This window comes from Eumetopias jubatus, unplaced genomic scaffold, assembly GCF_037043125.1.
Source record: "Eumetopias jubatus isolate StellerSeaLion01/CBP00866 unplaced genomic scaffold, mEumJub1_p1.0 scaffold_3, whole genome shotgun sequence".
Lineage (NCBI taxonomy): Eukaryota > Metazoa > Chordata > Mammalia > Carnivora > Otariidae > Eumetopias > Eumetopias jubatus.
The window spans coordinates 192,880,491-192,907,251 of NW_028274809.1; positions in this window are offsets into that span (position 1 = coordinate 192,880,491).

Sequence of the window (26,761 nt, forward strand, 5' to 3'; positions counted from 1 at the left end):
ACTTCCCTAATGAGTTCTCTCTCAGTCATCTCTTTTCCTCAGAACACAGGCTCCCTTCCTGACCCTAACCTTCTGCAATCATTAAGCTCTTGGTGTAGGTCTGTGGCCCGGACACCCTCTGATTTCCTTCCTTCGTTTCCAGGACAGAGAGATTTGAACTAAGCGCACAATTTTCAGCGTGGTCCTGTCCACCCCACACGTCCAGACGCTGCCCATCTCCTCACGTGTATTTTCAGTTCCTGATCTCCCAGCAACTGGGTTTTGTGTCCTTGAACCACCGAGCACAGTGCCAGTGCATGGCGGTGACCACGGACTCCTACTCGGAGCTTCGCTCATGGACCCGCGGCCCCGTCATTATTCTGGCCACACACCCTTTCACAGTTTTTATCCCTAATCTTGTTATCTGTCATTTTTCTGTCCCTAATGCATTCACTGCTCATCCTTGGCAGAGCCATTCCCCGTGAGTGACCTTGCCCACCCACCCCCCGTGTCGGAGGCCCGGCAAGTGACGCTCATTAGCAGACGTTCTCGCCTCGCCGTGCCACGCATCTTTCTCTGGGGACTGAACTGGCCCCGTCCTGCCCTTCTGTCACCTCCAACAGTGGTGGTGCATTTCCAGAGTCTGCTTTTCTTTCCTGCTGGACACTGTGACTCCCCGACGTCACCTGTGTCCAGTGCCCAGCGAGCCGCTTCCGGCAGAGTGTTTTATGATGCTCTTGATGGGCCTCCTCGATGTCGCCTCTTTATTCTTTCTTTTCTTCAACAAACCAATAAGAAACATGTATTAGCAATATTCTGCGTAATAAAGCACTCAGAAAGGCTTTCTTGGAGCTTATCTGCGTTGTCCACGACTTCTTCCTAGTGGGTGAAGACGCTCTGTTTCCTTCGGATGACTGTTAGTGGCAGCTGGAGATTTCAGCGAGGAGATGCTGCGGGGCTTGGCTGCAGTGTGTTGCTCTGATGTGCTGTGTGTGTGTGTGTGTGTGCGCATTTGCAGAGTACACTATCTCATCTCATTTCGGCCTGCTAGGAAATAAATGGACCCGTGATCCTCATCTTCTCATGAAGCCCTAAATGTAACATTTACTTCCTAATTACTTCTGAGAGCGGCACGTTTCCGTTTCCCCCGTCTTTCCCTGCGGGCTCTGGAGATGGACGTTACCTGAGCCCCACGGACCTATCTGTCGTCCAGCGCTCATTTCCTGACCCCCCGTGTTGACACGACTCCGATTTCTTCACTTCAGCCGCTCCTCCTTTGAGAAGTGTGTGCGTTGCCGTCATCTGCTCCAACCCCTCTTGTGAATGAGGAGAGAAAATATTAATTGATTTTTTTTTTTTTTTAGGAATTAATTATCATTGCCATGTTCCGGAGACCCTATTGTCTCTCGGTGACCTCCGGCTCTGTAAAATCGCATTGAATCACACAATCTGTCTTAATACTTCATGGAGCCTTCCTTTCATTTCTGAGCATGGCTGTCTCACCTATTTTTTTTGGTAACTTTTAAACTTCATTATGAGAGAAGTTTTGCATTCTGCTCTGCCCTGGTCCTTTGTATCTTACAGGGATTTCTGCTTTCACATTCATCACTTTTACCCTGCCTTCATCTCTGTAATAGCAATGCTTAGCCTTCTCATAGTGCACATCTTCGAAGTGCTCCACAAACTTATGGAGGCTTAATTGTCTTGCCTTTGTGGGCCTTGCTGGCTCGGCTGCCAGAGGCCCAGACACTGCCTCGGAGGTCCGGGCAGGGTCCCCGTGGGCCCCCCTGGCCTCTCTCTGACCCCCCCCCCCAGTTAATTCCACCTGCAGGGCCTTCTCCATCGGGGAATGAGGAGAACCCCGTCCTTCAGAGCAAGCCACACAGCATGCTTACACAGCTCACCCCATGGGAACCGTAATCATTTTTCTAACACCTACACCACAGCACCATTAGCAGGAAACATGGCACATTTAAGGCAGGCGGAGATGGAAAATGGGGCCATCCACTTAAATATGTAGTTTGGTGACTGTCCGCCATCAGGTCAGCGGGAAGCGAGCTTCCAGAAGTGCTCAGCACTGAGGGTCCATGGGCAGGCGTTGTTTGCACGGTGACCATGCGACATGCCCTTAATACCGACCTCACGTAGTGCAGCACCACGGCTCACTGCCTGTGATCGTCCCGAGTGGTGGTCATAGGGGAAGATGCTCTAGGACTCACCCGGTCACTTTTCCAATAAAAGCAGCAGAGGCAGCATCATAGAGATGGAGAATTAAGAACAGATTGTTATTTGGGGTCCTTCAGGTGATCCTTTCTGTAGAGGAACTTCACGTCAAGCAAACACCGCATCATCTCGGGACCGTCTCCTGACATTCCCATCTGAAGACCGTCTCACCAGCCGCGGCCCCGGGACCATGTGCCCCTCATCTCTGTGTCTAACCTTCATTTTTAAGCCTTGAAAATAAGTGCAAATATATAACAGAGCTGCAGAGAGAACAACTTCTAGTGGCCGCTCTTACTAATACCTCTTGAGCCACATTAAAAAAATCCAGAATGGGTTGTCTAGTAATCCATTAATTGAAACTTCAGTCCATTGGGAGCATTTACTCATAGGTAGAGTACAGTAATGTTGATAAACATGTTGATAACTCTGAAGAGCCTTCTGAATCAAATATTTTAAGTTTAATTTTTCATAAACAGTATCTATTCTAACAATTTGGAAATTAACAGTTCAGTTACAACGCATATGTAATGATTTTATTAACCAAATTTCTTATATGCCTGGCATGCCACATGTGTTCACTGCATATATTAGAACAAATAAATAATAGAGTAATGCTTTTCTAACTTGAATATCTATTACACGAGGCTTTTGAATATTCCAGGGAAACTGATAAAATGGTAATCTATAGGGTTCAGGAGTTGCTCCTTATCAAGATAATCACATCTGGGTATCATAATGGTTTTGCAGCCCTGGAAAGCCACATACTTTGTGGAATCCACAGCCAGATGAATCATTGCCTGGGACCTGTAATTAAATCACTTATAAAGGCTACAAGTGCATGGCAAAGTTTATTGATTTCCTTGAAAATAATAATGTCTTGACCTTGCCACTGTTCAAATGGGATTAAATAATTCTTCCCAGTGGGGCCATGATCTAAGCCAGCAGGCTTGCTTCTGTGCCATGAATCTGCTGCGACTTCCCTCCAAGATACTAACTGACCCCATTACTTGTTGGACACACAAGGGATGATGTTGAGACATGCTTTTCCAGTGAATCCTGATTGGAATACGATTAGCTTTTCCTACGGATTTAGTTTTAGGAACGTGAGCCCTTGTATGTCCTCACTGTCTAGCCTCCGTCAGACCTCTGCTTCCGGTGCCCAGGTGCCCAGGCGCGGAGGTCACGGTGATGAGCGAAGCTGCGTGCGATGCTTGTGTTCTCCTGGGCGGTGCTGTTCCCAGAGCGGCGTGTTAGCCCGTGAGCAGGTGCGTGCAGGTGTGTGTGCGAGCACGTGTTTGTGTGCGTGGCGGGACAGACGCGCAGTTAACCAGCTTGCTTGTGATTTGGGGGGGCAGGGATAAGGAAGAAGAACGTGCTGTCTTTGAGGGAGAGGAAAGCAGAAATCGAGGCGGTTCTCCCGCCGGGCTGTGGGGTGAGAGAAAAGCGCTGAGGGCTCTTGCTAACGAACGTGCAGTTGCCTGCAGAGAGCGGTCCCTTGCAGAGAGGAACGGAACCCTGTGAACCACACACCGGAAGCACTACGGGGTCAGGGAAGATGCAGGGCTCCGACCGGAACCACGCGCGGTGCGCAGGAAGGAAGCAGCCGGTGGAGTTCACTGTGGAGTGTGTCTGTCTGCGTCTGCGCGCGCGGGCGGGGGGGCGTGGGCGTTGTGCGCACGTGTGTCTCCGCGCGCACGCGTCTTTGTGCGCGCCTGTGCGAGGGGCAGGTGTCTGGGCGCGCCCACTGGCGCAGGGGCAGCTGGGCTGAGGTCCGGACCGAGCGCGGGGCAGGTGCGGCGGCTCTGGCCCGCAGGGCCCCGGAAGGCCGCCGGCGGCGGAGGCGGGGACGGAGGCGGGTGCTGGCCTCGGGCGCTGCGAGGCTGCGACCGCCGCTGTGTAGGCCGGCGCGTCGGAGTCGGACTCGGGGTCAGCGAGGAGGGCCGCTCGGAGGGCTCGGGGGCATGACCGACTGCCCGCACCGGGCGTCTCCGAGCAGCGACTAGCTGCGTGGGCCCCTCCGCGCACGGCGTCCAGCGCGTCCCGTCCGGCGACAGGAGCCAGCGCGCCTGGCGCCAGGGCGGGTCTCAGGGCCCCGGGAGCCCCGGCGGCCCAGCCCTTCGGCTCCGTCCTCCGGAGCGCGGCTCCTTCTGCTCGCGGTGCACGCCTCTGTGCTTCTAGCACCTTCCCACTGCCCTCTCTCGAAGCGCGCCTCGCCGAGGCGGCCGTGGACTCAGGTGTCGGAGCAGCGCCCTCGAGGCTGAGGCAGGGCCGTCCCCGGGGCGCCCGCTCCCGGCGCCCTCTGACTCCACGGAGGCTCCTCGCGGGGCTTGCGGGCTCTGCCGTAACAACCGTCCCGGAGGAGAGGCTGAGAACTACACAGCTGTGTTTGGAGACCGGCCGTCGGAAACCAAGGTGTCGGCGGGGCCGGTTGCCGTGTGGGGGCCGAGCGGGGGCAGCGGCCCCGGGCTCTGCGGCTTCTGCGGCGTCTGCTGGCCACCGCGGTCTTTGGCGTGCCCTGGCTCCTCAGAGGCATCATCCCGCCCTCGGCCTCCGTCGACCCGGGGTCGTCCTGCTCCTGCATCTGTCTCTGGATCTCTTCTTTAAAGGACGCCTGTCGTATTGGGTGAGGGGCCCACTCTACCGCAGCGTGACCTCTTCTTAACTAATCACATTGGCAAAGGCCCAATATCCAAATAAGGTCACACTCTCAGGGACTGGAGTTAGGACTTCTGCACGTCTTGGGAGACGTGCTTCAACCCACAATGACTGGCTTTTGGGTTTTCAGCTGCTAGAATTTGGGCACCCAGATTCTAGAGCGAGGACGCTTTACTGAGACACTCTGGGAAAACATAAAAAGGCAGAGCTTGAAATTGAAGCCCAGACTTCGTTTTCTTCCTTCCTAAACACTGTGGGACCGTGAGCCGTGGTAACTGGGTGCCTGCGTCCAAATAGGGCAGCATTGCTGCTGCCTTTAGATGACTTATTAGAACATTCTGACCACAAAACCCTCATCTGAGAGCCAACAAATGTGCAAGGTCCCTCCCTACAGAGCAGGCTTCATCGCGTGTGCCTTCCGGACCCCCGAGGTCTGTGGGCACCGAGCCGCAGCTGCGTACTGCACTCCGCCTGTTGCTGTCCGAATCCTAAACAGAGGCATTTGACACTCCTCCCCGAGCCGGCCGTGGTCCTGGCTACACCGCTTGCAGTGACAGAGCCAGGTGGGTTGAAATGGGGACCTGCCCCAGGATTTATCCCACACCACGGAGTCTGCAACCTGCTCTAGCAAACGCAAAGACTTGCATGGCTTGACTTCCTGGGTTCCTTCTTCCACAGACCTGGGGTGCTTCTCACGCACCATCCTGCTGTTCGCCCGTAACTTCACATTGCATCCGTCATTAGCACGATGGTCAAGGGAGGTCCCTATGAGGATCATTAAATGAACAGAGTTCATCAGAAGAGGGCCCAAATCACCACCACTGTGGTCCCTGAGTCCCGGGTCTTCCCAGAGTGCCATCAACTATTCCTTGTCACTCCTAAATCATCAATCAAAATATACAACAAGTAGTACAAGCTTTGTCACCATCTGCGTGGGAAAGTACACCTCTCTGCCCCTCAGTTTTGTAATCCAGGAAGGGAAAGGAACGGCACCAAGCTTTCCAGTCAGGGTCGCAGGGGTGCTGAGATAGTGCCCCTCCCACCCCCGGCCCCAGGCACAGCCAGACGGGGCCTCTCGCAGCTGTGGTGGCAGCCAGAGATCACAGCTGTGTACCCCAGCGTGCCACGTAAGCATTGTCATCTTCACCTGCAGTGGCCTGCAAAAGGAGGCCCTAGAGTAGAGGATGTCAGGGTCCTTTTGAGATGGGAGTGCTTTCTATATCCTCCCCGGTCTGGTTCTCGGAGGCCTGATCTAAGCCCTGCACGGTGTTGTGAGGCCTTCCCATTGGATCCCCAGCCGTCCATAAACCTCTATCCCAGATCCAATACAGGCCAGGCCCTCCTCTGGACACAGACGAAACTGGGGGGCCCAAGGCCCTGAAGAGCGCTGCCCTTGGGGATTGACACGGAAATATACACAGATGATTCGTGGTGGGGACGGTGCAGCGGTGGCTGGGAGGAGGGCAGAGCAGCTGGGAGCAGGCCAAGGGGCAGGACTGCTTGCCTCCCTCAGTGGGTTGAGCAGGGGAGGCCTCCTGAGAAGCCAACTTTTGAACGGGGGGTGGAATCCACCAGCATGGTGAGCACTGAGGCAAGGGTGCTGGCAGGGCATATGGTGAGTCAGATGTCCTGAGGCAGTGAAGGCCTCTCAAGGTCACTAGCTTCCTCTGGTTTAAAAACCTCTCGACCCTCTCTCTTGGTTGAAGACAGACTTGGGGAATCAGTCGAGCACATTTTCCCCTGTGCTGGAGCAAGAACAGTGCAATCCATGTCTGACACCCACTAAGTATGTGCCTCACACGCTGTGGGAGATCAAGGAGCCGCCACGATTCACCGCATGTGCGTAACCTGCTCATTTATTCGGGTCAGGTGCTCATTTGCAGCATTCTGTCCAAAAGGAAAGCATTGTTATATTACTGAGTAAATAATGTGCTCGGAAATGGGATTTTGAAATACAGAATTGAGATTGACAGTAGTAATTTGTATTTGTGGACTACTATTCCGCCTTTGACCTCAGAATTTTTCTCAACATAGTATGAAAGCACGCATATGTTTTACACACTCTTAGGGCAACCCTGCAAGGCAAAGTGGCTAATAACAGTAATAGTAAAAGTAATAGCAGTTAATATTTACTGAATACTGACTACAGCCAGGTCATGCACATGCCTAAGGCAACCAATACCCATCTATTTATTAATATATTCTAGGTGAAGTCTATGACATACATATATTATGCTAGGTAATATGCTTACATTCAACAAATATTTATTGAGCACCTGTAATGTGCCAGGCACTGCTTTGGGATGAAAGACTAGAGTAGTGAACAAAATAGATGAAATCATGCTCCGTCCTATGGTGGGGCCACAGGAAGTATGAGCGGACGGCCCAGGGGTCCCGTGGGGGGGACACAGGAAGTGCGAGTGATCCCTCCAGGGGTCCCGTGGGGGGGACACAGGAAGTGCGAGTGATCCCTCCAGGGGTCCCGTGGGGGGGACACAGGAAGTGCGAGTGATCCCTCCAGGGGTCCCGTGGCGGGGACACAGGAAGTGGGAGTGATCCCTTCAGCGGTCCTGTGGGGGGGACCGGGAAGTACTAGTGGACTGCCCATGAGTCCCATGGCGGGGACACGGGAAGTGCGAGTGATCCCTCCAGGAGTCCTGTGGCGGGGACACAGGAAGTGGGAGTGGACTGCCCAGGGGTCCTGTGAGGGGGAACAGGAAGTGGGAGTAATCCCTCCAGGGGTCCCGTGGGGGGGAACAGGAAGTGGGAGTGATCCCTCCAGGGGTCCCGTGGCGGGGACACAGGAAGTGCGAGTGGACTGCCCAGGGGTCCCGTGGGGGGGAACAGGAAGTGCGAGTGATCCCTCCAGGGGTCCTGTGGGGGGGAACAGGAAGTGGGAGTGATCCCTCCAGGGGCCCTCTGGTGGGGACACAGGAAGTGTGAGTGATCCCTCCAGGGGTCCCGTGGCGGGGACACAGGAAGTGGGAGTGATCCCTCCAGGGGTCCCGTGGGGGGGAACAGGAAGTGGGAGTGATCCCTCCAGGGGTCCTGTGGGGGGGAACAGGAAGTGGGAGTGATCCCTCCAGGGGTCCTGTGGGGGGGAACAGGAAGTGCGAGTGATCCCTCCAGGGGTCCTGTGGGGGGGAACAGGAAGTGGGAGTGATCCCTCCAGGGGCCCTCTGGTGGGGACACAGGAAGTGTGAGTGATCCCTCCAGGGGTCCCGTGGCGGGGACACAGGAAGTGGGAGTGATCCCTCCAGGGGCCCCATGGCGGGGACACAGGAAGTATGAGTGGACTGCCCAGGGGTCCTGTGGGGGGGAACAGGAAGTGTGAGTGATTCCTCCAGGGGTCCCGTGGGGGGGAACAGGAAGTGGGAGTGATCCCTCCAGGGGTCCCGTGGGGGGGAACAGGAAGTGCGAGTGATCCCTCCAGGGGTCCCGTGGGGGGGAACAGGAAGTGCGAGTGAACTCCCCTCCAGCCTTTTTCAGGGCCTTCATCTTAGAAGTGGAATTATGCTGCCCCAGAGTCCAGAGTAAGCATCTGGAGGCACACAGGATTGTTCTGGCTAATTTGTGGTGTTGGGCATAGAAGCAGCACCCCAACTTTGAATGTGACAGGAAAGAGATGTTTCCAAAAGGTGCAGACCTTTCAGACGACCATAGGCAGGCCCCAGAACAGAAGCAGAGCAGTGTCTCTTCCAAGGGAAAGACTATCTGCCTTTCCCCTGCAACAGGAGGCCTCACGGCCTGGGAACGTCTTCTTGGGAGGCAATTTACAGCCATTCCGCTTTTCTTTCCTGATTAAACCTGGTAATCAGATACACAGAGAAAAGCCCAGCCCCCTGTCTCTCAGAGGAACCTCGAGGAATTCTCCTGCAGCAATGACTACGGAAGTGGATCACGCTGGAGTCAGGCGACTGTGACAAGGGGGTGGCTCTGTGCGTTGAGAAGTGGGCTGGAACGGGCGGTTCGTCCGGGTAGCCCTAGGTATCCCAGACTCTGCTGATTCCCTGACTCATTCCTTTCTTTGGCAGCCGTTTTCCTAGAGCCATTCATTGTCAGCACATGCAAGGTACCCCAAAACTAAACAGCCGTCCCCAAAATTGAGTAGCTTCAAACAGTAATCCTTTATCTAGCTCACAGTTCTGCAGTTTGGCAAGTTAGGTGGCCGTCGGCTAGAAACCTTTGGCCTTTCAGAGCTAGATCAGCTCCAGTGTCATCAGCTGGTTACTGCTGTGCTCGCTCTGACTCTGTTATTCCGTGTACTAGTTGTCCAAACATTTTTTGGTTGGCCACTGTGGGAGATGGTTCTTAGCCCAGAGGTTCCCAGGCGAAGGGGCTAAAGACATGTATATTGGTGTGATGTGCGTATGGTTTGTGGTTTAAAAGCACCATGAACTGGGGCGCCTGGGTGGCTCAGTCGTTAAGCGTCTGCCTTCGGCTCAGGTCATGATCCCAGGGTCCTGGGATCGAGCCCCACATCGGGCTCCCTGCTCCACGGGGACCCTGCTTCTCCCTCACGCTAACCCTGTGCCTGCTGTTCCCCCTGCTTGTGCTCACTCTCTCCCTCTCCCTCCCCCTCTCTGACAAATAAAGAAAGAAAGAAAATCTTAAAAACAAATGAAAGCACCATGAGCAAACACTTTGGGGAAAGGAGCTGTCCCTTTTGCATGAGGTCATCAGAGGTAATTTGCTAAGGGGGGGGTGCCTTGGAACTGAGTTTTAAGGCTTATAGAGGAGTTTATAAGGCAGGTAAGAGTTGGCAAGTATTTCCAGTTAGAAAAGCAGGTGGAAGTGTTTGAGAGTAGTGTGGCATGTTTAAAACCTGGCACGTACACAGATGCAGGAGCTAGAGAGGTAGTTTAGTATTTGGGTTGCATGCAAAATTAGATAAAAATAGGAAGGATATCCAAAGCTAAATAAAATTTATTTTTAAAGCAATCTGATATCAGTTCAGTATGACTGCTAAGCAACATGAATGGTATAAAAAATGTAAGATCAAGTTTCTGTATTAAATAATAGTCATAAGCCTAATTTATTGAATGATCATTATATGCCAGGAACTCATCTACTGCTTTGCATATACTCCTCATCACAACTCTAGGAAATACTCAGCCTCCTCCCCTCCCCGACCCATAGTTGAGGAAGCTGAGGTTCACAGAGGCAAAGTAATTTTCCAAAGTCACAGAGTAAGTAACAAAGTCAGGATTTGAACCAAAGTCCTCCGGCTCCAGAAGCAACACAATTCCCCACCAGCATAAAAATGTCTACACCATATGCAGTCCCTCTAGGAAGACGAGACAAACGCACGTCTCGGATGTGACCACGGGAGAACAAACGCTATTTCACGCCAAGGCCCGAGGGGCCACCAACGTATGCTGAGGGCAGAGAGGGAGCGGAAGACCGCTCCGGTTTGTGCTAGCCTGTCTGCGCTGCTTTCCCCGGGTTATTATTTTAGAATCAGAATATCTTCTGTCAGTGCAGAGTTTTTCCAGAGCCACAGCTGAGGCATCAAAGCAATGAGTGGATGCCTCCATGTAAATTCAACCGCACTTCTTCCCGGGGCAGTGTGCATGGGGGCCCGTGTATGGTTTTGGGGGGCGCTTGTCTGGGTGTGTTTGGTTGGAACTTAATAAAGAGTGATTACAGATATCAGCTCGTCTGGGGACTGGGGATGAGGAATGTTTGCACATTTTTCTGATTGTTTTCCTTGTTGCTGAAACGCTGGGCGCTGGCTGGTCTGCAGTCAGCTGGTACATAGAATAGACATCTCTCTGTGCCTGCCTCCTGGTTCAGCAACTTGTGCCACTTCTGGAGCTAGATTAATTAGTGAGTATCTGATAAAACGAGAGGCAACATATTTCTTGTTTCAGAGGTGTCACAATCATGTTAAGTTGTTACTTTATATCCCAGAATCAGCCATGTGACGCTGAGCTACATCATTATTGTGTGTCACTTCAAGCCAGGGGAAGGGTCTGGGAACCCAGGGAGCTTGTCCCAGCCCCTGCAGAGGCCTGGCTGGATTCGTCAGGAGTGGTGATGACAAGCAGTGTTGGGGAGCATCGCGTGTGAGAAGGGTCCTCGCATGCATGGACAAAGCGGGCTGCTTGCAGGAGGGTGAATCCCAACATCTGTAATGATGTTGGCTCCTATAGGTCATCCAGACATGGTACAAGTGTCTAGACAATTTAATTAGCTAGGCTGCACCTTCTAGATTCAGTTCCGGCGCTCACATCATGAGAGGAATGATGAAGGGTTTGGGGAAAGGGGGTGCTGTGCATTTGTAGCGAAACTGTTTCTGCTTTTCCAGCCCTCAAAAGAGCACATGTGTTCCCTCCTTCTCTCTGTCCTGCCCACAGCACAGATCTACTTATTAACTGTCTCTCTGCTTCTCCTTGAGCACCTGCCCCAACACACGTGCACACACATACACTCTTAGAACAGCACCGTCAGATGGGACTTCTTGCAATTACAGAAATGTGTAGCCTCTGGCAACTGAGGGCTTCAAACGAGCTGGTGAAAACGAAGGATGGCTCTTTAATCTGGTTGAAATGTCCACTCAGTCCAGCTTAAACTTACGGCTGCCGAATCGGCCAGCCTGGCTCTGGAATGGAGGCTCCCTGAGGATTGGACTTTGTTTTGCTCACCTTTGTCTGCCCAGCACAGGGGGCGTCAGGACACATTTGTCAACTGGATGAAGGAGATGATCAGAGGACGCGGGCTGGGCGCCCTGAGGACATCTTTCCCGCCCGAGCCCTCGTTATCCGGAGAGGGAGATTGCTGCACGGTGAGGCACACTGTAGTCTTTGTTGCTGTTTTTGGTGCCAGATCCTCTCTCGTGTGAGTAAATTTCACACAGCCTTCCAGAACCCATATGTGTTTCCTCTCCAGCACACCTTCTTGGGGCTGATGAATCCCTCCACACGGTTACCCAGGGGCCATCTGTGGCTCCACGGCCAGAGTCCGGGCGTCTCAGAGCCGGGGGGGGCTGTGGGGCCCTTCCCTGCTCCTCCACTCCCTTACCCCTCAGCCTCCAACGCCACCTCGCCACAGCCCAGAGCAGGGCCACAGGCCCTCTGGACCACCCACCTGCTTCAGCCTCCCCAGACCTGCTCTTCCCACTCCTCAGGCTTTGTGGTCTGATGGCATCTGCTTAGGATGTGGCAGCAAAGGGACATCTGTCATTTAGGGTAAAAATGTACACAGGCATCGTCAGTGTTGTTGCGGGGAAAGGAGAGATTGTGAGTATCCTTTGGGATGAGGCTTCTTGTTTGTTCGGGGGTGATTTAGGCCACTGTGCCCAAATGTCCCAGGAGAGATTTGGAGTGGAAGATGCGGCCCGTCTCAGCAGCACCGCGGGAATGGGCGAGAGGGAGCTACAGACCCGCGTTAAATGCTCCGCGTGGAAGAGGGCCGGTGCCGAAGGGCCGGCTGCTGCAAGCTTCCCCATCCTGCCAGTTCCTTTGTAAGCAAAGTTGGGCGACCATGAGATCCAAATGAAAATTGCCAGGGGAGCCGGACAAGCAGCCTGTCTGTGATGAGGCCATGAATAAACAGACTCCTAGGAGGAAAGCAAATGGCTGGCCTTGGTCCGGGAGACGGCTGGCCGCTCTGACAAGAGCGGGGCCCCCAGATAAATAGGCCTATCCATGTGCTGATTCTCCAGGCCACACCTGCCTGTCCTGGGCCACCCTGTCTGCGGCCCCAGGAAGCCAAGTCTCCCCAGCAGCCCAGGAGGGTAATAAAGGGAACGGCACCTGCCCCAGAGGGCAGCTCGCGTTTCCCAGACGCCTTCCCTCTGCCTCCCGGCCTTCCTCCCTCCCACTGGCCACAGCCCGGGGCTTCTGGGTCCCACCTTCGCTTGCTCCATGTTTGGGTCCTGCCTTCCCCCTCCCTCTACCCACACTTGCTCCAAGCCCAGCAGAACAACAAGAGTGATGGGGACTCCATCAGGGCGTTGTTAGGGCTGTCTGGGCTCACAATGGCCCATTTCGGGTGATTGGCAGCTACTTACACTCAGCCTCCCACTGAGCCATTGGTGAGTGTTCTTGTTCTCTGCAATTTTAAACTGTTCCTGGCCTGAATATTAATATGTAAGGTCCAGTACACGGGAAAAAAATAATGGCATTTAAACCCTTTAACATCGAATCTGGGTATAGCGAAATAATTCTAAAGTGTCCCCAGAAAGCTCTTAATTTAAGGTTGGCTGAGGCACGAAGGGCGAAGCCTGCATTGTTAGTAAGTTCTTCGGTGCATATTCATATCTGGCTTCTATGAGGCCACTTTTGAGTGAAGAGGCTGGAAAAGACCCCGCTCACATTCAAATAAAACGTGATTGTTGTTGAGTCTGGTGCGTTCAGGCTGTTACATGAGACGTTTTTAAAAACTTGTCACGAGAGGGACAATTTGGAACCAATTATACATAACGGATCATTTTGCACATCTTTATCTGAAATGTAAAACAACTCTTGCTGTTAATATCATCTCTGTGTGTAATTTTTTTTAAGGTAAATTATCCAGAATGTAAGAAAACATGTTTTTTCTTGTTTAAATAGATTATTTTGTGCATAATCAATAGGATTAAACTTCAAATGGAAGGCCTAAGTGGTCAGGGTTAGAATGCTGAGCAGGATCACTCCAAAGGCCAACCCTGAGTCCCCAAAGTTGGGCTGGGGGCCTGGAGACATGCAGGGTCTATTCTATTTTCCTATCCAAATGCTCCCCAAATTCTCTGTATTTTATCCTAAACAAAGTGAATGCTCAGATCCCATTTAATATATACTGCTTATAGTATATAGAATGTTCAAATGCTCAGTATAGTATATAGTGTGCTCAAATGCTCAAATCCCATTTTCTATATACTTCTTACTACATCACAGTAGGGTGGAGACTGTCCACCTGAATTGTCTCTGCTGCCTTGGTCTCAGTTACTGGTTGAGGTATGCTTGTCAGGGTTTTCCACTGTTCGGTCATACTTTTCCCTCTTCCTGTGGAAGGGAGCCGCTGTACACAGCCCACCTTTAGCGGAGGGGGCTCGTGCTCCACCTCTCTGAGGGTGAAGTAGTTTCATAAATTTTTTGGAATTCTTCTGCATGGGAAATCTGTCTCTTCTCCCCAGTTATTTATTTATTCAATTATTTGTATACATCAGTGTGGACCCATGGATATGGGAATCATTTGCTTGTGATTTCATCCTTCTAAAGAAACAGCATATAGTTGTGGGTCCACTTCTGGGCTCTCTATTCTGTTCCATTGATCTATGTGTCTGTTTTTGTGCCAGTACCATACTGTCTTGATGATGACAGCTTTGTAATAGAGCTTGAAATCTGGAATCCTGATGCCTCCAGCTTTTATGTTTTTCAAGATTGCTTTGGTGATTCAGGGTATTTTGTGGTTCCATAAAAATTTTAGGTTTGTTTGTCCTAGCACTGCAAAAAATGCTGATGGTATTTTGATAGGAATTGCATTAAATGTGTAGACTGCTTTGGGCAGCATAGGCATTTTAACAAGGTTTATTTTTCCCCCAATCCATGAGCATGGAATATCTTTCCATTTCTTTGTGTCATCTTCAATTTCTTTCATAAGTGTTCTATAGTTTTCAGAGTACAGATCTTTTACCTCTTTAGTTAGGTTAATTCCTAGGTATCTTATGGTTTTTGGTGCAATTGTAAATGGGATCAATTCCTTCATTTCTTTTTCTGCTGCTTCATTATTGGTGTATAGAAATGCAACAGATTTCTCTATGTTGACTTTGTATCCTGCAACTTTACTGAATTCGTGTATCAGTTCTAGCAATTTTTTGGTGGAGTCTTTTGGGTTTTCAGGGTTTCAACAAAGCAGGAAAGAATGTCCAATGGGAAAAAGACAGTCTCTTCAATAAATGGTGTTGGGAAAACTGGACAGCTACATGCAAAGGAATGAAACTGGACCACTTTCGTACACCACACACAAAAATAAATTCAAAGTGGATGAAAGACTTAAATGTGAGATAGGAATCCATCAAAATCCTAGAGGAGAACACAGGCAATAACCTCCTTGACACTGGCCAAAGCAAATTCTTACTAGACACATTTTCAAAGTCAAGGGAAACAAAAGCAAAAATGAACTATTAGGACTTCATCAAGATAAAAAGCTTCTGAACAGTGAAGGAGAAAATCAATAAAAGTAAAAGACAACCTACAGAATGGGAGAAAATATTTACAAATTACGTATCTGATGACGGATTAGTATCCAAATCTGTAAAGATCTTATCAAACACAACACCCAAAAAACAAATAATCCAGTTAAGAAATGGGCAGAAGACATGGAGATATTTCTCCCAAGAAGACATCCAGATGGCCAACAGTCACATGAAAAGATACTCAACATCACCCGTCACCAGAGAAATACAAATCAAAACCACAATGAGATACCACCTCACACCCGTCAGAATGGCTAAAATTAACAAGTCAGGAAACGACAGATGTTGGCGGGTTTGTGGAGAAAGGGGAACCCTCCTACACTGTTGGTGGGAATGCAAGCTGGTGCAGCCACTCTGGAAAACAGTATGGAGGTTCCTCAAACAGTTAAAATAGAGCTACCCTATGACCCAGCAATTGCACTACTGGGTATTTACCCAAAGGATACAAAAATACTGATTCGAAGGGTCAAATGCACCCCAGTGTTTATAGCAGCATTATCAACAATAGCCAAATTATGGAAAAAGCCCAGGTATCCATCGACAGATGAATGGATAAAGAAGGTTTGGTATATATACAATGGAACATTACTCAGCCATCAAAAAGAATGAAATCTTGCCATTTGCAATGATGTGGATGGAGCTAGAGTGTATTATGCTAAGTGAAATAAGTCAGAGAAAGAAAAATACCATATATCTCACTCATATGTGGAATTTAAGAAACAAAACAAATGAACATAGTGGAGGGGAAAAGAGAGAAAAACCATAAAACAGAAAACAAACTGATGAGTTGATGGAGGGAAGTGGGCAGGAGGATGGGCTAGATAGGTGATGGGCACTTGTCGCGATGAGCACTGGGTGTTGTATGTAAGTAATGATCACTAAATTCTACTCCTAAAACTAATATTACACTATATGTTAACTAACTGGAATTTAATCAAAACTGAAACATGAAAAAAAAGAAGTAGCACCCATGAATGGCATTTATGAGGGACATAACACACACTCTGAAATGATTTTCATTTGCTAAACCATGTCGGTAGTCTAGGGGCTATTTCTTAAATATAAGTGTTCATTGATTTTATAAAGTATCTTCTAGAATGAAATGGTATGTAGTTAATGATACATAGTTAATATGTAGTGAAGCTACCTATTCCTTTCTATAATTTCATTTTACTACGCCCAGTAATTTATTCACACACACCATTAAAGCTAATCTTAGGGACATTTTCTCGATATTTACCCCTTTTATCTGATACATAATTCAATCACTTATGTTGGGTCTTTAAAATTCTGTAAATTAAAGGTAAATCTGTAAAACTATACCATTCTATTTGGCAATTCATTTGTCCCACCTATCTTAATGAGTTCTCCACGTGGGAACCAAGGAATGCACAAAATAGGCAACCTGTGTCTCCCGGGGAAGCCCACGTCACAGTCCCGGTGGCGTGAGTAAGAGAGCAGGATCCTTTTCATCAGGAACCAGTGCTGTAAAGAAAGCAGAATGAAGCAGGGAGAGGGCAGGACATCCGCTGAAGGGAGGGTCTTTCTGAGATGTTTGTGTTGCCATATTCATTTCAACACCATTTCACTCCTGAGTCACAGTAGCAGGTATCAACATATGATTTCTTCATAACAGCAGTTTTGTAAATGCACATAATTTGTGGGTAGAAATGCTATAGGTATTTTCTGCTTATATAACAACTAAGTTTTTTACACTTGATCTTAACCAGAAGACTGAGAAGTAATGTGGTTTTTTAGGGCTCACAGAACCATCCAGACCTTATAATATTTTATTGCCGCCCCTCCTTCAATAATCCCAGGGGAGAGGGATAGTTAAGGAGCATGGGGGCTTATCGTCAGCTTCACTTCGCAGTTGTGGCCTGTTATTAGAGGCATTCAGCAGCCTGTCCAATGCCCTGAGCTACTAAGTCGTACAATGGGCCCAAATTTAGATGTTTAGGACTCCCCAACTTCACTGCTGCAAGCTTCCTGGCATTTACAAAGCTTGGGTTATTGAAGAGCCATCTGACTTCATTCAGGCCATCTGTGAGAATGCTCTGAGTCTCAGATGTAAGGCGTATTGTTATCAGAGGCTATGGTGGAAACCTTGGTCAGTCCTCTGCAGAACCGAAAACAAAGCCAATGTTACTGTGAAGCAGAGAGGTGGGAATTGGGCCCTTGCCTGACAGCTGCCCTTCACAGGGAAGCAAGTTTAAAAACCCAAACTCATCCAACTCTTGTCCAATCTAGGTAATGAGCTCTCTACTTGAGACTCCTCATTTGTTGAATCCCACCATCAACTAACATGAGTTGATCAATCAACATAATAGTACCACCTGATTTCTAGGTTCTGAATCCCAGAATTCTGAATCCCAGGTTCTGAATCCCAGACAGCCCTCCCCCTCATAGAGCTTAGAGTCTAGCAAAGGAGACAAATACTAAATAAATTATCCCATCCCTCCCTCCATCCGTCCATCCGTCCATCCCTCCATCCATCCATCCATCCATCCCTCCCTCCATCCCTCCCTCCATCCCTCCATCCCTCCATCCCTCTCTCCATCCCTCCATCCCTCCATCCCTCCCTCCATCATCCATCCATCCATCATCCATCTGTCATTCCTCCATTATCTATCTATCCATCCATCATCCATCCATCCATCATCCATCATCCATCCATCCATCCCTCCCTTCATCCCTCTGTCCCTCCATCCATCCATCCATCCATCCATCCATCCATCCCTCCCTCCCTCCCTCCCTCCCTCCCTCCATCCCTCCATCCATCCCTCCCTCCCTCCCTCCCTCCCCTCCCTCCCTCCCTCCCTCCCTCCATCCCTCCCTCCATCCCCTCCCTCCCTCCCTCCCCTCCCTCCCTCCCTCCCTCCCTCCATCCCTCCCTCCATCCCCTCCCTCCCTCCCTCCCTCCCTCCCTCCCTCCCTCCCTCCATCCCTCCCTCCATCCCCTCCCTCCCTCCCTCCCTCCCTCCCTCCCTCCCTCCCCTCCCTCCCTCCCCTCCCTCCCTCCCTCCCTCCATCCATCCATCCATCCATCCATCCCTCCATCCATCCCTCCCTCCCTCCCTCCCTCCATCCATCCATCCCTCCATCCATCCCTCCATCCATCCCTCCATCATCCATCCATCCATCTCTCCATCCCTCCATCTGTCCATCCATCCCTTCATCCATCCATCCATCCATCCATCAGTCCGTCTGTCCATCCCTCCATCCATCCATCCATCCATCCATCCATCCATCCCTCCATCCATCCATCCATCCCTCCATCCATCCATCCCTCCATCCATCCATCCATCCCTCCATCCATCCATCCCTCCATCCATCCATCCATCGCTCCTCCATCCATCCATCCATCCCTCCATCCATCCATCCATCCCTCCATCCATCCATCCATCCATCCATCCATCCATCGCTCCTCCATCCATCCATCCATCCATCCATCCATCCGTCTGTCCATCCATCCCTCCATCCATCCATCCATCCATCCATCCCTCCATCCATCCATCCCTCCATCCATCCATCCATCCATCCATCCCTCCATCCATCCCTCCATCCATCCATCCCTCCATCTATCCATCCATCCCTCCATCCATCCCTCCATCCATCCATGCATCCATCCATCCATCCGTCCATCCATCCCTCCATCCGTCCATCCCTCCATCCGTCCATCCCTCCATCCATCCGTCCATCCATCCCTCCATCCGTCCATTATCCATGCATTCATCATCCATCTATCAATCCATTCATTATTAATCTGTCATCCCTCCATCATCCATGCATCCATCATCCATCTGTCATTCCTCCATTATCTATCTATCCATCCATCATCCATCATCCATCATCCATCATCCATGCATCCATCATCCATCTGTCATTCCTCCATTATCTATCTATCCATCCATCATCCATCATCCATCATCCATCATCCATGCATCCATCATCCATCTGTCATTCCTCCATTATCTATCTATCCATCCATCATCCATCATCCATCATCCATCATCCATCCTTCGGTCCATCCATCATCCATCATCCATCATCCATCATCCATCCATCGGTCCATCCACTCAGCAAGTGTAAATGGACAAAGAGCTGAGAAGGAACTGTCCTGGGGCCTGTGACAGTGCAGAGCAGAGGCCCAACCCAAGTAGGATTGGCATAAGAAAGATTCTTGAAGAAGTAACACTGAGTGTGAGTCAGAGGGCAGGGACATTCCAGAAAGGGGGATTCATTTGTGGAAAGGCATTTCGCTTCAGAGAAACTGGGAGGCCAGGATGGTGGAGCGTAGAAAGGAGGGGGAAATGGCAGGAGCTGACCTCGAGACCACACCCCTAGACCCCAAGCATAAAGCCCTAAGTGGAGGGCTCTTCATGGCCCCTTGACCTCCTCTCTTTTCACTGCATTGTGCTCGACACCCACACATGTCCCTCTAGACCCCAGGTGAGCTCCGCCTTTGCTTTGCACCAGCCATCCCTCCAGACACACGTGGGGCTCATCCCCTCACCTCCTCTGTCCTGTCTGCATGCCGCCTCACGGTGAGGCCACCCTGCTTGTACAGCCCCCTGCTGAGCCCCTGGGAGTCCTAATGCCCATATCCTGATCTGCTTTTCCTCATGTCTATCTCCTAGCATGCTGTTGATTTCCTTGCTTTGTGTGGTGTCTGACTTCCCCTCGGAATGGGATCTCTGTAAGGCATGAGCTTTGCTCTGTTTTGTTCACAGATGTGTCTCTAGTGGCTGGGACACTGTGTGGCTCTCTCAATATATATTTGTGGAAATAGTGCAGTGGGGGACCATTGAGGGATTTGGGGCAGGAAGGTGACATGGTAACATTTGCATTATTAAAAGATTACTGGGTGCAATGAGGTGAGTGCTTTGGAGGGGAGTCAGGACTCTGGGGTGACCAGGTAGGATTTGATCAAAATTCTGTTGGCCACTATCCCTGGAGGCTGCAGAGATAGATGTGGCCATACTGGGAATATTGGCTGTAAAACGGGTGTTAGGCTTCCAGACAAAATAACCCTTGTTTAAAAATTCGGTGGCCTCTAAGGAAGAAGCTCCAGCACCACACTTGGAGATCTGACCCCCACTCCCTCCATGAGTGCATAGACCATACCCGTGCAGGTGGAAGCAGCAGCTCCCAGGGCCAGCTCTGTCTCCTGCTGGCTACACGCGAAAGAGAGAAAGCTCGGAAATTCAGAAAATGGGGTCCATGCTGGAGAGCCAAATGCAGCACTAAGAGCCAACAGGAATCAACAAAGGGATCCAGGCTTTACCACGGAGGGCAGGCTTGTGCATGGGGTTCAGAACCTGGGCCGGGACCCTCTGTGGGCAGGTGAGGTGTCCCAAGGGTGTGTCCCACTTGTGCTCAGTATAAAGGGGCGGGGCCGCTGGCTACCAGGAGGGAACAGAGAGGTCCCAGGTTCCCTGGGAAGAGGCGCTCCTAGTTCTCAGAGACTTTCTCAGAAGAAGTTCCTCTCAGAACTGCCTTTCCTGGGGGCCACGCTGAATCCCCACCAGCACAGCTGTCTCTGGGGTCACAGGGAGCAGCAGGCCCACGCTGCGAGGTGTCCCAGACGTGGTGATGCTGGAACAGAGGCTGGGTTCTGGAATCTCCCAGTGAGATACGGGCCTCGACTCCCTGTGTGATTGAATCACCAGGACATAATATGGTCTCGGGGGAAATTTCTCTGAGCTGAAGGGAAAAACCAGAAAGGACTTCTGGGAAGGCTAAAAACCAGAGATGTCCCAGTCCTGCTGGAAGCTTCTTAGACTTCTGGTGTGACTGGGCTCATACAAATTTTCCCATAGACACTGGGTGAGATGCTCTTACTCAGCAGTTCTCCGAGTATAGTCCGCACACCCCTGGGGTCTCCGAGACCTGGCAAGGGCCCACAGAGTCAGAACCATTTGCATAAGAGCCGGGGCTGGCTTCCCGGACCTGTGACTAGGAGGGTCCTATGCTCGGTCCAGTGAGCTGCTGCTGGAGTCTCCAAATTCTTAGCAGTTTTTAAACAAGGGACCCCATTTTCATTTTGCATGGGGTCCTGCAAGTTCTATGCCTGGTCCTAATGATGGTACTGAGACAAGGGTGGTAGGCAGAGTTCCAAGACGTCCCCTGGGATCCCTGCCCATGCTGTACACACCCCGGAGCATGTCTCTCAGAGCGAGAGGACAGGGCCAAGGTATCGCCTGCCACCGTGTGCTGGTCCGTGGCAAAAGGTTGTTGCAGATACCATCATGGTCCCAAGCAGGCTGACTTTGAGTTCATCAAGGAGATGGTCCTGCATGGGTCCAGCCTCGTCAGCTGAGCCCTTCGAAAGTAGAGATTTTCTCCAGCTTTCATCAGAGGGAGAAAGCCAACAGCCAGGCTGAGAGTGGCCTGCAAAGGGGCCAATGCCCGGAGCCATCAAGAAGGCAAGGATCTTCGCCCCCAGGGCCACGAGGAATGAATTCTGCCAACAGTCTGAGTGGGTTTGGAAGGGGACCTGAATGCCGATAAGAATCACAGTGCAACTCACGGCAGGGCTGCAGCTTTGGGAGACCTGAGCCGAGGCTGTGCCTAGCTCTGCCCAGACACCTTGTTCCCTGAAGCCGCGAGAGAGCAAACGTGTGTTGTTCGTGGCCGCTAAGGTCGTGGTCATCTGCTTTGCAGCAGCAGAAAAGGAGCAGGACCTGGGTGCCTGTCTGTCCGTGATGGAGTCTGAGCTGGGGGCGAGCTGGCTGGAGCTGTGGCGAGGACCCGCCGTGTCGGGAGCACCGTGTTCTTCACCACCACACACTCACAGCGGGAAAGCCAGTTCTGCTGATAAATGTTCTGGGTAGAGCAGTAAAAAGTTTCACCTTATTAAATCTTGAACCTTGAGCACCGGTCTTTTTAGGACCCGTTTCTGCTGCAGAAGTGTGATGGCTGTCTCAAGGAAAAGCACTCCTTGATGGCTCAGCTTGCAGCCAGAACTTTTGTAAAACATCATTTCTGCTTGGAGGGATATTTACAGTCAGTAGTGGTTCAGACTCGGGCACTGAGCAGACGTTTTCGCAAATAAATCACTTCAAACACAGTTGGTGGTGGTAGGGTTGTCGACAATGAAGTCCGAATGTTTGGGTGAAAGTTAGAATTCTGGAGAACTTACCCTGCTCCTGTGAGCTTGAATGCCCCAGCACTTGAAGACGTTTCTCCTGAGATGTGGTGATATTAACAAATGTGATTTTTTTTAAAAAATCATCTAATACAGTTTATCAGCCTTTGGAAGATCTGCACAGCTGGTAAACCAATAATTTCCAAATGACAATGCCTGACAGTAAAAATCCTGCATTCAAAGGCCACAACAGGCCAATGCGTCCCACCGTGGTATCGTAAAGAGTATATTTCTAGGGCCCCAGATTCCAGAACTAACCCGTAAGACACTGCGGCTGGCTGTTTCGGTGGACTAGCAAAGGAACCTACCCACAACTATCCGAAAAGGCCAGTAAGACACTCCTCCCTTCCCCAGGCACACATATGTGTGAGGCTGGATTTTCGTATTATATTTTGACCAGAACAACACAGAGCAACAGACTGAAGGCAGAAGATGGATGAGAATCTGGCTGTCTTCATTTCCTAAGACATCAAAGAAATGTGCAGAAACCTAAAATAATGCCACTCTTCTCACTGACTTTTTTAGAAAATAAACTTATTTTCATAAAAATATGTTACTTGTATTAGCATATAATGGGTTTGTTACAGTTCTTTTTTAAAAATTAAAATAAATATGTAAACATTTTCATATCTTTAATTTTGAACATGAGAATTATCAGTAAGTATGACCCACAGAAACAAAAACCCTTTTTGTTTTTCCATGATTTTTAATAGCGTAAAGGGATCTTGAGAGCAAAGGTTCTGAGAACACCTGATCTCTGGCCTCGCCAAGGGCATATGGCCAGGGAGGCCAGGCCGGGAGGGGAGAGCACAGTAATGTCGGTCATGGGCTGAAATGGGTCCCTCCCAAAGAGATGTTCAAGTCCTGACCTCCAGGACCAGTGACGGGACCTTACTTGGAAATAGGGTCATTCCAGAAGTAATCAAGTGGGTGGGGCGCCTGGGTGGCTCAGTCGGTTAAGCATCGGACTCTTGATTTCGGCTCAGATTATGATCTCAGGGTCCTGGGATCGAGCCCTGTCAGGCTCTGCGCTCAGTGGGGAGTCTGCTTGTCCCTCTCCCTCTGCCCTCCCACTGCTTGCCCCCCCCCGCAAAATAATAAATAAATAAATCTTAAAAAAAAAAGAAGTAACCAAGCGAGGAGGAAGTCATCAATCAGTATGACCAGTCTGACTGGTGTCTCTATAAAAGGTGACATTTGGACCCAGAGACAGACTCGCATGGAGGCCACTTGGCGGTCATGCCAGGTCTGCCAGCCTAGTACAGCAGGATTGCAGGTCACCCCAGGAGCAAGAAGGGGCAGGGAAGAATTCTGCTCCGGAGCCCCGCTGACACCCCGATTTTGGACTTCTGGCTCCAGAGCTGTGAGACATCCGTTTCTGTGGTTCAGCCACCAGCTTGTGTTTGGGCAGCCTCAGGACACTGGGGGACCTCGCCCCGCCCCCACAGCGGGGCCATATCAGGACAGGGGCCATGTCAGGACAGGGGCACAGGAGTCGGGATGTCGGAGTCTGCTCTTTCTGGCTCCCGGCACAGAACCATGCCCGTTCCCGAGACGGCGCAGTCCATGTGCTCGGGGCGTCATAGGCCCCAAGCTGACCTTGGCCAGAAACACTCCATTTGCTGATGCAGAGTTTATCCTTTAATTGTGAGATTCCTACAGATGAGGTCATTACTCTTTAATTGTACTGGCCGCATACCTGACCGTTGATAATTATTACGTTTTACTGCGGAACATCCAGTTGGCGTTCCCAGCCGTCAGTTTTCTCTGTGAATGCAGCAGTGCAGTTCAGCAAACCCTGACGGTCTGCCCCTGACAGTAGTGGGCGCTGGACGGGGGGGGGTGCCAAAGCCGGGGGGACCGGGCCTGCCCAGGGGTGACAAACGCGGAGGAGAGAGGGCGGCCCTGAGCGACCGTGGCCGGGTGCCCGGGGGACTGGGTGGGCACGGGACCCGAGCGGAGTGAGCTAGAAAGGTGGAATAGAGGAGGGGAGCTGAACCGGGCTCAGAGCCGCCCGGCACATGGCAGGGGGGTGGCTCGCCCCGTGTGCTCAGCGCCCCGACAGCAGCAGGCAGCGCGTCCTGCAGGGGCTCAGGGGTGGCGGCCGTGGAGTCCTCAGCAACGACGAGCCCTCAGATACCTGCTGTTCAGGAACACGGCAAACCCCTGAGGCGTGTTCCCCGGAGGCGGCCCACGCTCCTCTTCTTCGCTCTTCCTCCCTCGTCACCCCGCGGGGGCAGCGTGGCCTCTCCTCCTCACCTCCACTCCCTCCTCTGAGCCACCTAGACTTTCTGGTTTTTCTTTCTTTTGCCCTAAGGAAGTCTACTTTTCAGGAAGATTCTGAAAAGCTTTCAGGTTCAAACGTTAACAATTCTCCTCGGGGGAAGAGAAGTTTGAAGTTTTAACAGGGACAAAATCTTATATAGTCAGAGCTGTGGAGGACAGAATATCCGGAGCCTGGAAGGAGTGGGAGAGGTCACTTTTTATGAAAGAGGGCCTTGTGGTCACCCCCATGAAACTCAGGGAACACAGGCTGAGGAAGGCACACTCTCCCAGGAATGGCTGCACCCTCTGTGCCTCAGTCTCCCCAACACACTTCCTAGGAAGCTCCTCCCGTTCAGCTTCTGTTCTCCATAGCTCAGCCTAAAATAGCTAACGCCCTAGACTCAGGTTTTTGGCACGGAATGATGGAAAGCTAGCCTGGGAAGCAGAACCCCAGGGCCACAGTTGCCCTGCCTGGCGTGAGTCCTGGCTCTCTGGTGAGTGGCCTAACCGTGGACTTCCATGAGGCTGGGAAAGGGGGTGCAGCGGCCCGGTGAGGGAGAACTCCCACAGCCCGTCCTCGGGGGTTTGCAACACTCCGTTTCTATTGCACAACACACGAATTGATTAAGAACTCAGAGGCTGAACCTCCTTCCACCTGACTAATAATTTCCATATAATTTGATGGAGAGGCTACTCTCCACTAAGCTCGAATAGGTCACCCACACCTCATGCTGCTGGTGGGCGTGGGGCCAGGGGCCAGGAAAGCAAATCGTTCTGGGCGCTCCAGCAGCCTGTGTGCACAGGGTCAAGACGCGTCCTCCTTCTCCTGCCAGGCCTCACTCCCTGGAGTATTTCATGGTTGTTTCACACGGCAGAAATCACGGAAATACGTTGGTGTGGAGGGAAATAATAAGCAATTGATTAAAATTGGAGAAGCCAGTTGATGAGATGCATTTTCCCTGGTGATTTGTGTTAAGTGCACAAAATCAAGCCAGCCTTTGTGTTGTAACCGAGCTACTCTCACGGCAGACAAATATTTCCTACCTAACAATTAACTTGCAGATTAGTCAATCTTAGCTATCTAGAGGGCAGATTATCCAGTTGGTGGATTATCCAGCTTCCTCATCTGTCCTCATTACATCACTTTAGGTAATGAGAAGACTTCCGGCGCTGTGGAGAAGGTGCCTTTATATTGCCGGGTCCAGTCATCCCTTCACAGGCCGCTTGGTCGTGGTGGTGTCTGAGGGTAGAGAAACGAGCTCAGTTGTCCACGTTTACACAGTTAGTGGGTTGTCCCCTGAGAACTGACCACAGTCCTCTGGTCTTGGAGGCTGACACTGGACTTCCTCTGCACTCTGGACTAGAAAATGAAATGCAGACTCCTCCGTCTGGAATCTTGTGATGTTTTCTTTGGAACACAGTGATCATCTCTGTGTACTCCAGTTTGCATGCTTAGACTCCCTGTCACTTTTCTGTCACCCGTTGCAGTTTTGCTGGTGACATCATTGGGAATGGGCTCTACATTGAGCTCTTATGTGCCTATCTTTGATTGAGGAACACATTCCTGGCAGGCATGCCAAGGAAGTGCGATGCTGAACCTGCGGAGGACCACTTAGTTGATCAGTTTGGGGATGAGCCAGAATGTTGGTAATCTGAATGGATGGTTTCTTCATAGATGAGCAGGTCACCATAGATGGATTCAACCTGCTGGCTAAAATGCTTCAGCCAGGGCGCCTGGGTGGCTCAGATGGTTAAGCGTCTGCCTTCGGCTCAGGTCATGATCCCGGGGTCCTGGGTTCGAGCCCCGCATCGGGCTCCCTGCTAGGCGGGGAGCCTGCTTCTCCCTCTGCCTCTCTCTCTCTCTCTCTCTGACTCTCATGAATAAATAAATAAAACATTTAAAAAAAATAAAAAGTAAAATAAAATGCTTCAGCCAGCCATCAAGCTGCCTTTCGCCAGCCCATGGATTGGGAGGGAAAAGGGTGTGGGCCCTCCCTCGCCTGTGGGCTACCTCTTCTTGTGGAGGTCAACGTTCATACCACCAAAGTCAAAATAAACAGAAACTTACAACTTGTCACACCACTTTATTTTCTCAACAACCTGTGTGGAGGAGCAATTAAGACCTTATAACGTGTAATCTGTGAAAATCTGAATCCAGTGGTTACCACCAGCTGGAGTGTGTGATTGCCTTTTCCTTCAGCCTGTGGGTCTGAGTTTGAATTCTCACACTCTGAGTGGTTGATTCACCAGTGCGTGCTTGGGTTTCAGCTTGTTGGCTGTAAGTTGAAAAGTTTGTATTCCTAAAAAAA